Genomic DNA, 13971 nt, shown 5'->3' with positions numbered 1-13971 from the left:
AGTGCCATATTTTAAATCACTGCAGCACCAAACGGACCTGAAAATTCACTTCCTTCGACAGAGTTTCTTAGCTGGCCTCGTTCACTCGTCAGTTACGAACTCGATGGACCCGCTAGGCCTACGCGTAACGTAAACAACATCGGCGATACGCGAGTGCCGATTATCCAGACTTCGGAACTCGTAAACATGTTTCCATTCGTTTTGGGCACAACAAAATACACACACAACAAGCACAGACGTTGCGGTAATCGTGATTCGGTTGGCTGTTTTAGCAGACGATCGCACTGAGCCCGGCGGAACCCAGTGGGCAGGTTGGATTAGGCGGCGTCGTTCGAAGTCGCTTCGGATCCACGTCGCACTGCCACAACCCACTGTCGTCGGTCGGTCGGTTGTGTCGTTGTCGGCCTACTATTACAACACTGTCTTTTAGGAACACTGTCGCGCGCGTCGTGCGTCCAAAAAACTCGGACGATCGTTGATGCCGGAGCCTCCGCTTGGGCGGCCATTACAGGCATAGCAGCCGGAGGCTGCGCAGCCTTCGATTGGTTGACGCGTGCGACTCGTCGCAGCCTCTCATTGGTGCACGCCGGCGCAGCTTCGCCGCGCGTCGGCAAACTTCTAGCATCGGCAGTAGACATAATCGCTGCGCGACGTTCCGCTTCGCCGCGTTTCCGACCGACGCTTTGACGCATTTTGCCCCAACCACTGGCACGCGCCGAAAGCTTCGGCGCGCGCTGGCAAGCGAACGCGTCGCTTCGCTTCGGCTGGAGGGAAAGGGCGCGCAACCACTGGAGACAAGCTCCGACGCGCGCCGAAGCTCGCTCCTCGGCTGCGGCGCACTGTTGCTGGACTATTCCGTCTTCATCCGTCAAAGTCCGGCCTAAAACAGCCTGCTCTAAACTAAGCTTGAAACAATAAGGTTGTGATCTGTATGTGCTTTTAGATACAAAAAACACGTTTGCATAATGAATATACACCTGCCGCAACAGTTCGTTTTTATTTTTGAAGTAACAATAGTGTACAAAATATCGACATCAGCGCTCGCGCGTCGTCTGTCTGCAAGATCGCTTTGCAAACACCTGCACGACGATGCCATATATCAAAAACTGTTGTACCATTTCATTTTTTGGTAGCTTATTGCACAGCCAACTATGTAAGAATTAGGCGTGCAATGGTATAACTGAAAAGAATCTGTGTTGGAAATATTGCCACGTAGTAGTGACGGTAAATAAATAGTGCCGGCTCAATGGCAACGATAGCGGCGAGCAATGTCGGCAATCGTAGAAAATCTCATCTGCGGGTCAAGCGCGTCGGTTTGCATACGTCAGTCGTCGAAAGTTACAGCCTATTCGCTGGTGCCCGCGCGCCTTCCAGAAACTACAACACAACTCGTGTCGCGTATGCAATCAGATTAGCAAGGTTCGTCGACAACAGACAGAACCATCGATAACATTCGCGAAACTTCCGATACGTTCAGGCGCATCCTGCACCGAGCGATAACGTTTTAACATTTTTTAGCCGGTGAAATACGGTAACCGGATACAGATAAAGCATCCGTGTCAATATAATTATGCTTGTTGGTGCATGAGAGAAACGTGAAAAAATGGCTTCTGAGAAAATCAGCAAAACAGAATTGAAACACCTGTAGCACTCACAAAAAAAAAAAAAAAAACTAGAATAGCTAAAATGTATGTAATTCGTATCTTGTCTCCCCCCAATTCTTGATTCTGCCAAATCTAGCCCATGGAGCACCTCTATTATTCTAGGTTGTTTTGATGCATCAACACCGCATCTGGAGGCCTTCACATCGAGTTTATTGCTACAAAACATTTTCACAGTGTAAGGGCCATGTTCTATTGTAACTGGTTTCCACATATCAAGTTTGCCTTTCTTTACATTAATGAAATGACATACCGTCAGATAATACAAGCTTGAGAATTAGAGGGTTTTAATAGGAGTCTTTTGTTGCCCTTTGCCAAGTCGTACTATTGAAGCACTTATTCACATGCATGGGAGCAGCTCATTTGCATAGTATAAGAAATATATAAACAGGTTATTTTCACAATTTATACACTTCGTCACCACAAAAAGAAAAATTGCAGTTTATTGTTTTCAGCCTGCTATGATGTCTTGACTGAGAAAGATATAATCAATTTGTTCTGCGAGGCACGCAATAATTGCTGAGGCATATTTTATTGCACAAAACTGCATACAGTAGCCAGCCATTATTAAAACTCAGAAGAAATTAATAGCACAATGCATATGATCAGGCACATAGCATATTATTGCACTTTCCCAATTCATGCCAGAACGACGACCACAGGCGTCCTTCTCTAACAAGGTCAGCATCCATCGTGCCTCCTAACCTCCCTACCTTTCATTTATCATTTTCTCTCTCACTTCTTAATTCATGCCCTTTTTTTAATTGCACAAAAGCTACTGCACTAAAATAGTATACTAGTACATACTTAAAAAGCACAATTTTATATTACGATAATAATCAATCATTCAAATTTTCATTGTAGTGCCCAGGAACAGCTAGAGAGCCTTTGTACTGGTGCACTTAACGAGCTTTAAGGAATGTATAATGTCATGGACCACCTTATACAGGAACAAAAGGTGCGATTAATTAAGACTTGAATCTAGAGGTGCGAGTTGAAGTATATTTGAGAAGGCTCAACTGTGGTCGCCAGAATGGCAAAAGTGGTGCTTGAAGATAGACATCATTTTATTCTGGATGCGTTCAATGAGGTCAGAATTAGATTTGCTCATTGCACCCCCCTCCTACAGAGGCATACTCTAGTAGTTGGAGGCACACAGCAGAATTTCAGAAACACAACAGGTGAGTGGAAATCATGCAATATACGGCAAGCAATTCCAAGAGCGTGAAGGGCATCTTGTGTAATTATCTATGTGAAGAGAAGCTTAGCATTTTGTCGAAGTACACACCAAGATCTTTCATTTCATCGACCCTAAGGAGTGGAGCATCACGTAGGGTGTATCAAAATTTCACATGGTGCGTTTTGTGCATATAACTTAATGCCCTAGTGTTGGAAGCATTTAAGAGTACGTATTTTTTCTGCACCAGTTTGAGAGTGAAAAAATGTCTTTTTGGAAGTCGATGCAGTGGTGAACACTGTTGACAGTCTGAAATAGTTTTAAGTTGTCGGCACACAAAGTCATGCTGTTCATTTATTAAAATGCTCTTAGCACTAACAGAAGGCGAGGAATCCCATACCGATTCAAACACCTGACGCACTGAAGAGGATAGATATAGGTCGGCAGTTAGTAACTGCACATCCAGCACCTGATTTGTGCATGGGCAATGCTCATGCTACCTTCCGAGTGCTAGAAGAGGTACTAGACTTTAGGGAACTATTGAAGATGCTTGTGAGAACGAGGAACAAGTATGCTTCCATACGTCTTAACCCTTTCAGACACCACTTTATCTCGTTGATTGAAAAGTTGCTTTCACCACATCTCTTGCATACTCAGAATCGTAGAAAGTGTACAGCTGCAGCAAATATTAAGAATTTTCAATTGTTTAGCGAGTTTTGTCAAGTTTACAAAATTTCGACTCCATGCGAAAACTCACTACAGGAACACAAAATATGAGAACATGTACTATATCGTGTTTTGAAAAGCTTGAAAAGCACTTATCCAGCCACTTGACAATTATGCCTGGTGCACGACATTGTAAAAAACAATGAAAGAAGTGAACTCGCTACATACAACGTACTGACACAGAGTAACAACACCCAGCCGTCTACCTTCCCACTAATTTTGTTAAAACATTCTGCACATTATTCAAAATTGCAGCACAGTTCCAATAATAAGTGTTTCAAGATGTATGAAACACATATTAAATACCATTACTTTCATCAGTGCTTTTGCTATTGATGCACGCTCCTGCTGTGCCCAATTGTGTAGACAGCGTCTCAAAGGGTTAAGCTCTGTGGAGGAAATACCATCAGCACCACAAGAAAGGGAAAGTTTAAGGCAAAGTTTAAGGCACTTCATATACTTGGAAACGAGGTTTTCATTGACTGTTAGCATACACTGCGCCAGACTGAGAAGGAAGGTTACTTGAAGCATATTTCACACCATATAGCAAACAGAAATGTTCTGCAAAGGCATCAGCAGTGTTCGAGACAACACCACTATTTTCATGAAGAAGACGTACATCTTTGGCACTCTTTTTACAAGGGAGAGCCCACAAAGCTCCAGAAATATTTTGAATTATGTGTCACGCTGGCTTCAACACAATCAACGTGGTCAAAGTGATGATTCTAATAATAACAATAATAATAATAACAACAATAATAATCTTAGTGGTAACTTGGCACACTAGACTAAAAAGAAGGCTGATGCCTGTATGTTAGAGCATCTGATAACCAGCCATCTAGAGCAGGAATTTGCAGGATGCAGAAGACACTTCCTTCCTCTCCATGTGCACACACACTTGCTCAATAACACAGCACGGCACACACGCACACATTTCACAGGTGCACAACACACACGAGTGCCAATTCAGTCTGGTTCCAAGGAAGGAGAATCCAAATCGCCAGGGGGGTGGAGGGAAAGCTCTGCATGCCAGATATAATCATGGTGTTGTGGTGTCGGGCCATAGAGGCGCGATGAGGGCTCAGACTGTGCTGACCACTTGTTCAGACGAACTGAAGAAATATTAGTGCTGTCCAGAGAGTCGTCAAGCACCCCGCAGTATAGACTAGTGCAATGTTGCGCTGGTATTGCAGGGTGTGCTACTTGAGGGGTTTGAGACAATCCTCCAAGGCTGGCATGAGCTTGTGACAACCGAAAAGACGGGAGTAAAGGGTGCGTATTGTCCGGCGCTCAACAAGCTTGAGTTTGTTAGCGTCGCGAGTTTGGTACGGGAACTATACTGATGAGCAGTACTCAAGTCGTGACAGAATGATAGAAGTGTAGAGTGCTCGGAAAACCTTAGGTCATCAGGGAAGGGAGACGCGACACAAACCCAAGAAAGGGCTGGTGCTTACATACAGTGCTGGTGACATATGCGGAAAAGTTGAGAGAACAGCTAAATGCTACACCCAGAATGGGAAGGGCCCGAACAGTCTTTATAGAAGTGCCTCCAAGGAAGAAGGTTGGACGTGCAGCAGTTTCGTTGTGGCTGATACGCATGGCAGCACTTTTTACGGTGCTACTACAAAGTTTGATCCCAGTCGTTCACCTTTACGGAATGTATTTATTGTAAGCACATATGCTGTGCATCGGCATATTGTTGTTGTGGAAGCGTTAACTTGTTAATAAAACACATTCTGCGCAGATGCATTAGTAACTTGGTTTTGAGTAGATCTTTGTCCTGACTACAATTTATAGTATCGCAGCAAGAAACATTTTAGTAGAAGCTGAAGGGATTCCAGCAGTTTAAGCATACTGACTGCACAAAACACTGACGACACCTTTTCACCTTCCCCACAATGCACTCACACCATCTACACTTTCCATAAGCAAAAAGTGAGATAAAAAATCAATTACAATTTCATTGACTCAGTACTTGCTGCTTCTGAAGCAGGCATCGAAGCAATCGTGGTATACGCTGCTACACGCATAGGTCTTGCATGATGCAGGTCCTGCTATGCACTGCACACAGGGCACACGTTGCAAACAGATAATTTCTTTTTGCAGTGCTCAACTATTAACGACACACTGACTCAAACATGACTGCATTGTCACGTATGCTTCAGTGCGTCAGTGTTCTTGATTGCTACACGAGCGATTTATGCCCAACTAGCCCAAAAGACGGACGCACTAGAAAGAAGTGAGTGAATGAGTACAGTGAACTTGTACTGAACTGGATTCACATGCCGAATAGAAGAGCGCAGTGTCAGCTGAAACAGGCGGCACGGCTGATTATGTAAGTACTTGTAATAGTTCGTCTACTAGTGTATTTCGCTTTCGGAAGTTATCTTTACCACTGGAAACAGCGCAGAGCTTGGCCGTGACACTTGAGTCAACCGACACCACACGAAACACGCCGCGGTTGACCAACCCAACTTCCACACGGTTCATTCACCACATCACACATCACACGAAGTCAGGAGTGCCATATTTTAAATCACTGCAGCACCAAACGGACCTGAAAATTCACTTCCTTCGACAGAGTTTCTTAGCTGGCCTCGTTCACTCGTCAGTTACGAACTCGATGGACCCGCTAGGCCTACGCGTAACGTAAACAACATCGGCGATACGCGAGTGCCGATTATCCAGACTTCGGAACTCGTAAACATGTTTCCATTCGTTTTGGGCACAACAAAATACACACACAACAAGCACAGACGTTGCGGTAATCGTGATTCGGTTGGCTGTTTTAGCAGACGATCGCACTGAGCCCGGCGGAACCCAGTGGGCAGGTTGGATTAGGCGGCGTCGTTCGAAGTCGCTTCGGATCCACGTCGCACTGCCACAACCCACTGTCGTCAGTCGGTCGGTCGTGTCGTTGTCGGCCTACTATTACAACACTGTCTTTTAGGAACACTGTCGCGCGCGTCGTGCGTCCAAAAAACTCGGACGATCGTTGATGCCGGAGCCTCCGCTTGGGCGGCCATTACAGGCATAGCAGCCGGAGGCTGCGCAGCCTTCGATTGGTTGACGCGTGCGACTCGTCGCAGCCTCTCATTGGTGCACGCCGGCGCAGCTTCGCCGCGCGTCGGCAAACTTCTAGCATCGGCAGTAGACATAATCGCTGCGCGACGTTCCGCTTCGCCGCGTTTCCGACCGACGCTTTGACGCATTTGACCCTTCGGCGCGCGCCGAAGCTTTCCAGCGCGTGCCAGTGGTTGGGGCATTTGACCCTTCGGCGCGCGCCGAAGCTTTCCAGCGCGTGCCAGTGGTTGGGGCATTAGACATACTTCAGTTTCACAGCTCCCTATGCGAGCCCATTGGCCGACGTGGCCGAAACGGGTGTCACTGAAACTACCGGCGCTGCAGTCGCGTCTTTCGTCATGCGCCGCGCGTCGTCTGCTCCTGCTGCGACGCGTCGTTTACACCAACAGGCCTGTAGGCGCTTATCCGACGGTAAATGTAGTTTACATCCGCAGTCTGAGTTTTGTGAAAAACCTGCCGCGTGTAAGTAACGGGGACTTCACGGTGTCTATGCACTATCGGCGCTGTAGTGACGCATCTCTCACGCAGCGCTACTCCTGCGATGTCATCTCTGCGGTGGGTCGTTTTCCCCAACTGGCCTGTGCCGTTCGCTCTTTGACGACTGCGTTTTGGCTGCTGAACAATATTTTATGCCAAGGACCTTTGAATGACATGTCTAGCTAGTCTTTAGAGGCTGCAACTACACCGCAAATGAGCGGTCGTGCACTACGATTCCGCTTTTCAACCAACTTTTTCCCTATAAAAGCGCTACGCTGCTCCCTTGAGCGGGGGCTTTGTTTTTTGCTGCTTATTCTTAAGATGTGTATTAATTAAAGACGGCGATCGAGCGCCTGTGCAGACGTAGGGACATTAACGCATCACGCCCAGCAGTCGCTTGAGACAACGCTGTGGTGAATTGATCCACCCCCGTCAACGCTTCTTCGCCTAATAAATTTAATTGACACATGTATTTTTTATAGTTGTCCGCGGATATTATGGGACGTGCAAATGAGTTGGAAGTGATCTGTGAGCAGTGACAAGGACGAAGTTAAATACATATGAACAAATATTTATTTAGGTCAAAGCTTAATTCATTTTCTTTTTAACGAACAAAACAAACAACAAACACAGTGACACTTTTTATTTACTTTGTGCACAAAAACGTAATTTTGAGCTACTTTTGCTCAAAGCAATTTTGCTCTCTTTCTGGCTGCTTGCACCTGTTCTGTCAGCGATGCCTCACTGTTCATTTTTTTGGAAAAGAAGTGCATGCGCATGACAAGATAGAACTTCATGACATTAGCAGTCACCTCCTCATAATGATTGTCACATCCTAGTGCCGGCACAGATGCTTTGTCTAACCCGTCCACGATGCTCCAAAATAAGTCACCAAGAAATTGCGTTACTGTCGAGTGTGTGACGAATTATTTCTTCTATGTGTTTGATGACGGTGAACATTCTGAAAGAAGGTTCACGTAAGCACCCTGGCTTGAATGACCTCAGCTCTGTCAAAAGGCTACGCGAGGGTCGTGGGTCACCCGCACTTGGTGGCACAGAAGCACTTTCCAGTGATTTAACACACCGTTCGCAAGACATGGATTTCGTAACTTTCTTCAATGTATATCCACCCAGGTAGTAGACAACCATTTCTTGTGTTCCTGCTTTCTGGTACCCGTGGTCGCCCAAGTCATCCATGTGGCCTACTGAAAGACTCATCCCACAGAGCTTCTTTCACCTTTCACCTTTCAGCTCAGCAGCAGCCTACGCCTTTTGCCCCAGGCTGTCGTGAAGAGACACCAGTACACCATCGGGAGCGCCAGAGCAATTTCCTCTCGCTGCATTTTTCACAGGTGTGAACAAAGACAACAATCTATAAATCTGGCTGAATTGAACTACGGATGGGTGGTCATCGTCGCCATGAAATGAACGGACAACTCCGAAAAATTTCTGAAATGAATAAAGAAAGCATTCTGTGAGTGATTTCGCCTGCGCACTTTTTAATTTAATGGTGCAGTAATAAAAGTAATCACGATAAGACAAACTTTGCATTTGCGGTTTGTGCATGCATTAAATATTCAACAGCTCTCCACATTTTCAACAAGCATTTGCGCATTACCTCTAGGGGATCTTGGTTGAGCTTCACTGTCAGTATGTAGGGGACACCAGCTTCGTGGAGCTCATCAATTATGTCGAGTACCGACATTAGCGTAACACGCAAAGCTTCGGTTGTCTGTCGCGAGGCAAACATAAGCATGTTTCGGTGGTGGTAGTTGTGTTCCGTGATGTTGAGCAGGTCGAGAAACTTCTTGATTATCTGCGCAAATAAATGAATTTATAGTTTGCACTAATTGTAGGGCTTCCATTAAAACGTCATGTACAATGGCTTAAACCGTACCTCAATCTTCGGTGAGCCCTTTCGTATTCCCTCTGCAGGATGCTTTGTGTTGAGTGCATCAAAGACGTCATTCATTGTCATTGTAAACGCTTCTGTTCCTTCCGAGTCTTGGAGGCCTTCAACGCTTTCTGCCCTGTATAACTTCAATCCAATAGCAGTACTGCGGCTGAACAGCTGTGGAAGGCAAACAAAGTGTAACAGTTGTAGTTGAAAAAACTTACAAAGCAACAGAGAGCCACCTTCTATATTTTGGCATATTACTGTTTTTAATCGCTCACCTGTGCAGCGAGTCGCACGTTCATTCTCTGCAAGTTTGTGGGGTTTACGTGCGCTGCTGAGAGCTTGGCGCTATCAGAGCTGTTCAAAAATAATTTCATTGTAGAGACTTCGACGCCTACGGGGACTGTGATGTGCCGTCGCGACGATTCAATCTTTTTTTTTCTTCTACATTCTTGGACGTTCCCATATTATTTCTCGAGTTGCGTCGCACTGTCTGTTTATCGGTGTTCTCAGCGTGCGATTTCCGCGTATTTGGAACATCCAGAAGGGACAACGCATGGCAACCGCAGCGCCACGCTATTGGCTGCCGGCTGCGGGGACGCGCCGTGGCGTCATGCCTAACAACGTACTCTCATCACCAGCGGCATAGAGCAACGCCTCCTATAATATACTAGTTATAGGAGGCGTTGCATAGAGTTAGTAGAACAACTCTAGAGGAAAAGCTGGGCCGGAAAAGTGGGAACTATGGTGTTCTATAGTGGGAACCTCCATGGCGCCGCCCTGTTGCTACTGGTCATTGTGGCCAGCGCAATTACTATTGAAAGCGCTGAAAACAAGTACAGGTCACCTTATGCTTTGTCATCTAAAAACGCATACCTGATGACTTTATGAAGGTGGTGCGTTAATATTAAGTTTACAGAAAGCGATCGCTAAGTCCGTGACTTATGTAAATCACGATGTACGCAATAAAGGATGACGCCAATTTCGGTTTCGAATCTGTTTTTTGGATGCGTAGTAGTTTCGTACAGTTTAGGTTTGACATGCGATCGCGCGTCGACATCGGACGCTATGGCACACTCGTGCCCTATGTGCCACCGAAGTCCCGAAGTGCTCTGGCATATACCTTCACATGTAAGTAAACGAATGTATCTCCTTGTTGAGAATATCACGCGAGTAGGCAGCTCTTGTGGTGCATCACAATCGTTTGAGAAGCGTCACAGTACAGTATTTTTCTACATGCGGAGCGGTGTTTTTATTTGCAGGTTTCCCTTCAGTAGGAAATTGCTGGACAGGCGGACCAGCACACCGGAATTGTACTGGCGAAGCCACAAGCAACTCAATGAATCTGTTTAATTGTTGCACTTTGAACAATCATGCTTCTACAAAGGCCACAGCAGAAAAACAGACTGATGCCGAGTATTTCTGTGCGACGAAGTAATCAAGAGGCGAGTGCCTAATGCGGACGAAATCGAGTGCATCGAGACTTAGAACGACAGAAAGCTGAGCTAGTTGGTAAAGATTCATTATGCAAAACAGAGGTGAGGCGTGCAGACCGGACACAAGAGTAGAGAAGTGGGCGGCGCTCGTGTTGTTTGCTTGTAAATACTCTACTCTTGTGTCCTGTCTGCACGCCTCACCTCCGTCTTGCATAACGAGTGCATCAACCCACCTAATAATAGTGTAGGCGTTTTATTAACTATGCAATATTTTCAACACTTCCTTGCATGCCATTTCATGTGGAATATCTTTTCTGGTCACAAATTCGTGCAGCGAATCTATTTGCATGATCGACTCCGGGTTTGTGGGACCGTTCACTTGCACTTGATGCTGAGTCTTTTACATGTATCCATAAACTGCAGATATGCACATCAGATCCCTGCGAGCATTTTCAAAATTCAATTATTTTAGACAACAGGCACCATATGCAATACTGACATAATCTCAAATACCACTAAGCAGCTGGGACACATTTTTGTTGACAATACTCGCAGGTAAAATAAGTACATCATGTGGACAGCTCCAGCTCATTCTCCTTAAATCAGTGTGTACAAGGGGTATGCAAAAATAATTTTTTTCTCGCGCACCGATTATTTTGCTGTATAAGCAAGAGAACCCACCACGTTAGTGTAGCGTATCTTGCACATCACACTAATATGTGCTTTAATTTACCGAGTGAGATGAGTTACTTTTATGGCTCATTCAGTCATATCACACTGCAAGCTGCATTCATCAATCTTCAATTGGATTTTGCAAATGTTTAATGAAACATGTTTCCCTTTTATGCAGATACGCAATGGCAAGCCCTTCCGTGAGTTCCAAAGGTAAAATTTAAGATCTAAATTAAAGAAGACATTTCTAGTCAGAAACAAGCAAAAATGGTGAATGCAGAGTATCAGAAGCCCAAGGTACAGAAATTATGAGAAGTGTCGAATGATCTTAAGGAAAGAGTTGTATTTGAAAATGCAAGACTCTTTAGTGGAGGTCAAGCAAGTCAATATACGTAGAATACACTGCAAGATTATGCGAGTGATGGGATGGCAAACAATGGGTCAGGAAATGCGTTGTTTTTCTGCAAAACAAAAGCTGATTACCATTACATAAGTCACTTTAGCATCATGAGACTTCTGCTTGATAAATTCAGAAATAAACCAAGAAACAAGACACACAAAAATAAAAAAACAATTTAATGATGCTCTCTCCACACTGGGATAAATAAAAACAAACACATCACATCTAATGTGGACATATCAGACGCCTTGTGAAACACTAAAGGAAAAATTCAGTTTCGAGCTACGACACTTGCCCCATAGATGTGGGGGGCCTTGCACTAATAGTGATAGTTACCACTGCATTTATAAATTGAAAGCATTCATGCAGACAAGGATGATTCTTCATATTTTTGGCTACCACTTCAAATGCCTCCACCTAGTGTTACAATGCTGCACGCAGCCATACTAAGGATCCCGCAGCAACACCTGCAGGTAAAAAGCAGAACAGTCAGAGTGCTGGTGTGTACTGGACACTATGTTTGAAAACTTTTAGGTAAGGAGAGTGCAAAAAGCAGATATAACAACTGCATTTATTTCCATAATTCCCCATTTTAATGGCCTTTTCTTTTCGCTTAGACAATGCCTACGCCTAGCCACAGCAGCTCCCTCATACAGACTCCGCAAGCCAAGAGGCCGTGGAGGCAAATGAAGGTAAGAGGCAAGAAGCAATAGCACTGGTATCGACATTCATCTAATTTCTTTCTTTTTCTTTCGTTTAGGCAGCCAGTACACCTCGAACAGGCACCTTGACTGAGGGTGTGTCACCCTAGTCACCAAGGAAACATTTGAGGGAAAGCGAAAGGCAATGTGAACAGCCACTTCTCCATGTAAATGATACTCTTTCTCTCGGATGACTCCTACGTCTCGCCACGCCAGCTCATCTGTGCAGACTCCACCAACAAAGACGCCGCCGAGGCACGTGCAGGTCAGAGGAAGCAGTGGCACTGGTGTCGACATTCACCTAATTTCTTTTTCTTACACTGACGCAGCCAGCACACCTCGAACAGCCACCTTGACTGCAGGTGTGTCAGTAGATTTCTGTTGTACGTACATATGCTCACAATAAACTTCAGCAAACTTGAACTTGATAATAAACTTGAAGGCAAATGGGACATTGATGCATTGTTTTTTTGAACATTTATTGTACACATACAATATATGTTATATTTTGCAGTACTACAGAGCGTATTTTGAAGCTTCCCCCTATATTTTGCACCTTTAATTACGTATGTGTTGTGTGGTCCTCAATGCAATTCATGTTGTAGCAGCTGCTTTGTCTGTGTATCGCACATTGGCTTAAGCTCGTGATATCCACATACTTCCCTCACATATACAAAATAAAGTTCTGTGTATAGTCCTCAGTGTTACAACAAAAAATGAAAGTAAACAATCCAATCGTGGAATTGTGTTTATTACAGTGATTCCTATGGCAGTTACTGACAAGTTGACAACTTGAACTGGTCAATCCGTCCACAGCCTCCTCTATTTTTTAAAAATAAAGGAGGCTATGATCCGTTATGGCAAGGAATTAAATGTATACATAAAAAAGGGGGTATGTGTGTTTGTAGTGGGGGGTATAGGATTAGGGCGGTACGAAAAAATGTGCGAACACTGTCCTCTAGACCTATTCCGTGAAGGTACCGTAACAAAGCGCATTATGCATAAAGTTCATATACAACCAACTCCACGCAACAATGGTTGCTTGTATACTGTCAAATGCTCATATTCTGCGGCCTAAAGCCCATGGCACGGTGCGAAAACGCGCACGCGGCGAAAGCGAAACTTTGCGGACAAGCATGCAGACGTGCAGTCGGTCGCTGCGAATCTGTGCGATCGCTGCATTGAGGCTTCATTCTATTACGCTCCATTTAGTTATATAAGCACATATTTCACATAGTTTACTCTCAGCGTTTACCTACCTTTCACGCAAAAAGCCGGTTCGGGAGACTTCATCGCGGCGACCGCGCGCAGTGGCGTTCACTGTACGTATTTGGTAAAGAGATAGCGTCTGTAAACGATTCTGTGCTTTCAGTTTGCCCAAGATTATTATTTAGACAGTAAAAAACTTCTCTCGCTTCGAAATTACTTACAGAAATGTCCGTGAGAGCTCGCGCGTGGTGTTTTCAGTGAGCGCTGACAGCAAAACCTACGAGGAGCGCGCCGCGTGATCCCTCATACTACGCCAGCGAGGCGTTTCCGTTAGATGGCGACTCCGTAACTCCTCGCCACCAATATACAACTGATATAATTGACAGCGCCCCCTATACACAACAATAGGCTCGAGAAAACCAAACGAATTCAGCAGCAAGAAGCTAAAGGGTTGTTTTGGTATAGACCAGTGGCTAAGTCCGGATATGAAAGAGGAGGAAGAAAAGCCGAGTCTTTCCACTTCAACACTGG

At 45.0% G+C, this 13971-nt stretch overlaps 1 long non-coding RNA gene across 2 annotated transcripts in view; it reads left to right on the top strand.

The window, feature by feature from the left end:
- The window catches only part of LOC142580178 (uncharacterized), a 200048-nt gene extending 191539 nt beyond the window's left edge, over positions 1 to 8509 (top strand). For both annotated transcript variants that reach the window (XR_012827607.1, XR_012827608.1), the window contains exon 3: positions 8377 to 8509. This is a non-coding gene — a long non-coding RNA (uncharacterized LOC142580178). The remainder of the gene's footprint in view (positions 1 to 8376) is intronic.
- The last annotated feature ends 5462 nt before the right edge of the window (positions 8510 to 13971 follow it).

This window comes from Dermacentor variabilis, chromosome 4 (assembly GCF_050947875.1).
Source record: "Dermacentor variabilis isolate Ectoservices chromosome 4, ASM5094787v1, whole genome shotgun sequence".
NCBI lineage: Eukaryota > Metazoa > Arthropoda > Arachnida > Ixodida > Ixodidae > Dermacentor > Dermacentor variabilis.
The sequence above is the reverse complement of the archived record's forward strand: the minus strand, read 5'-3'. Positions and strand labels throughout refer to the sequence as shown.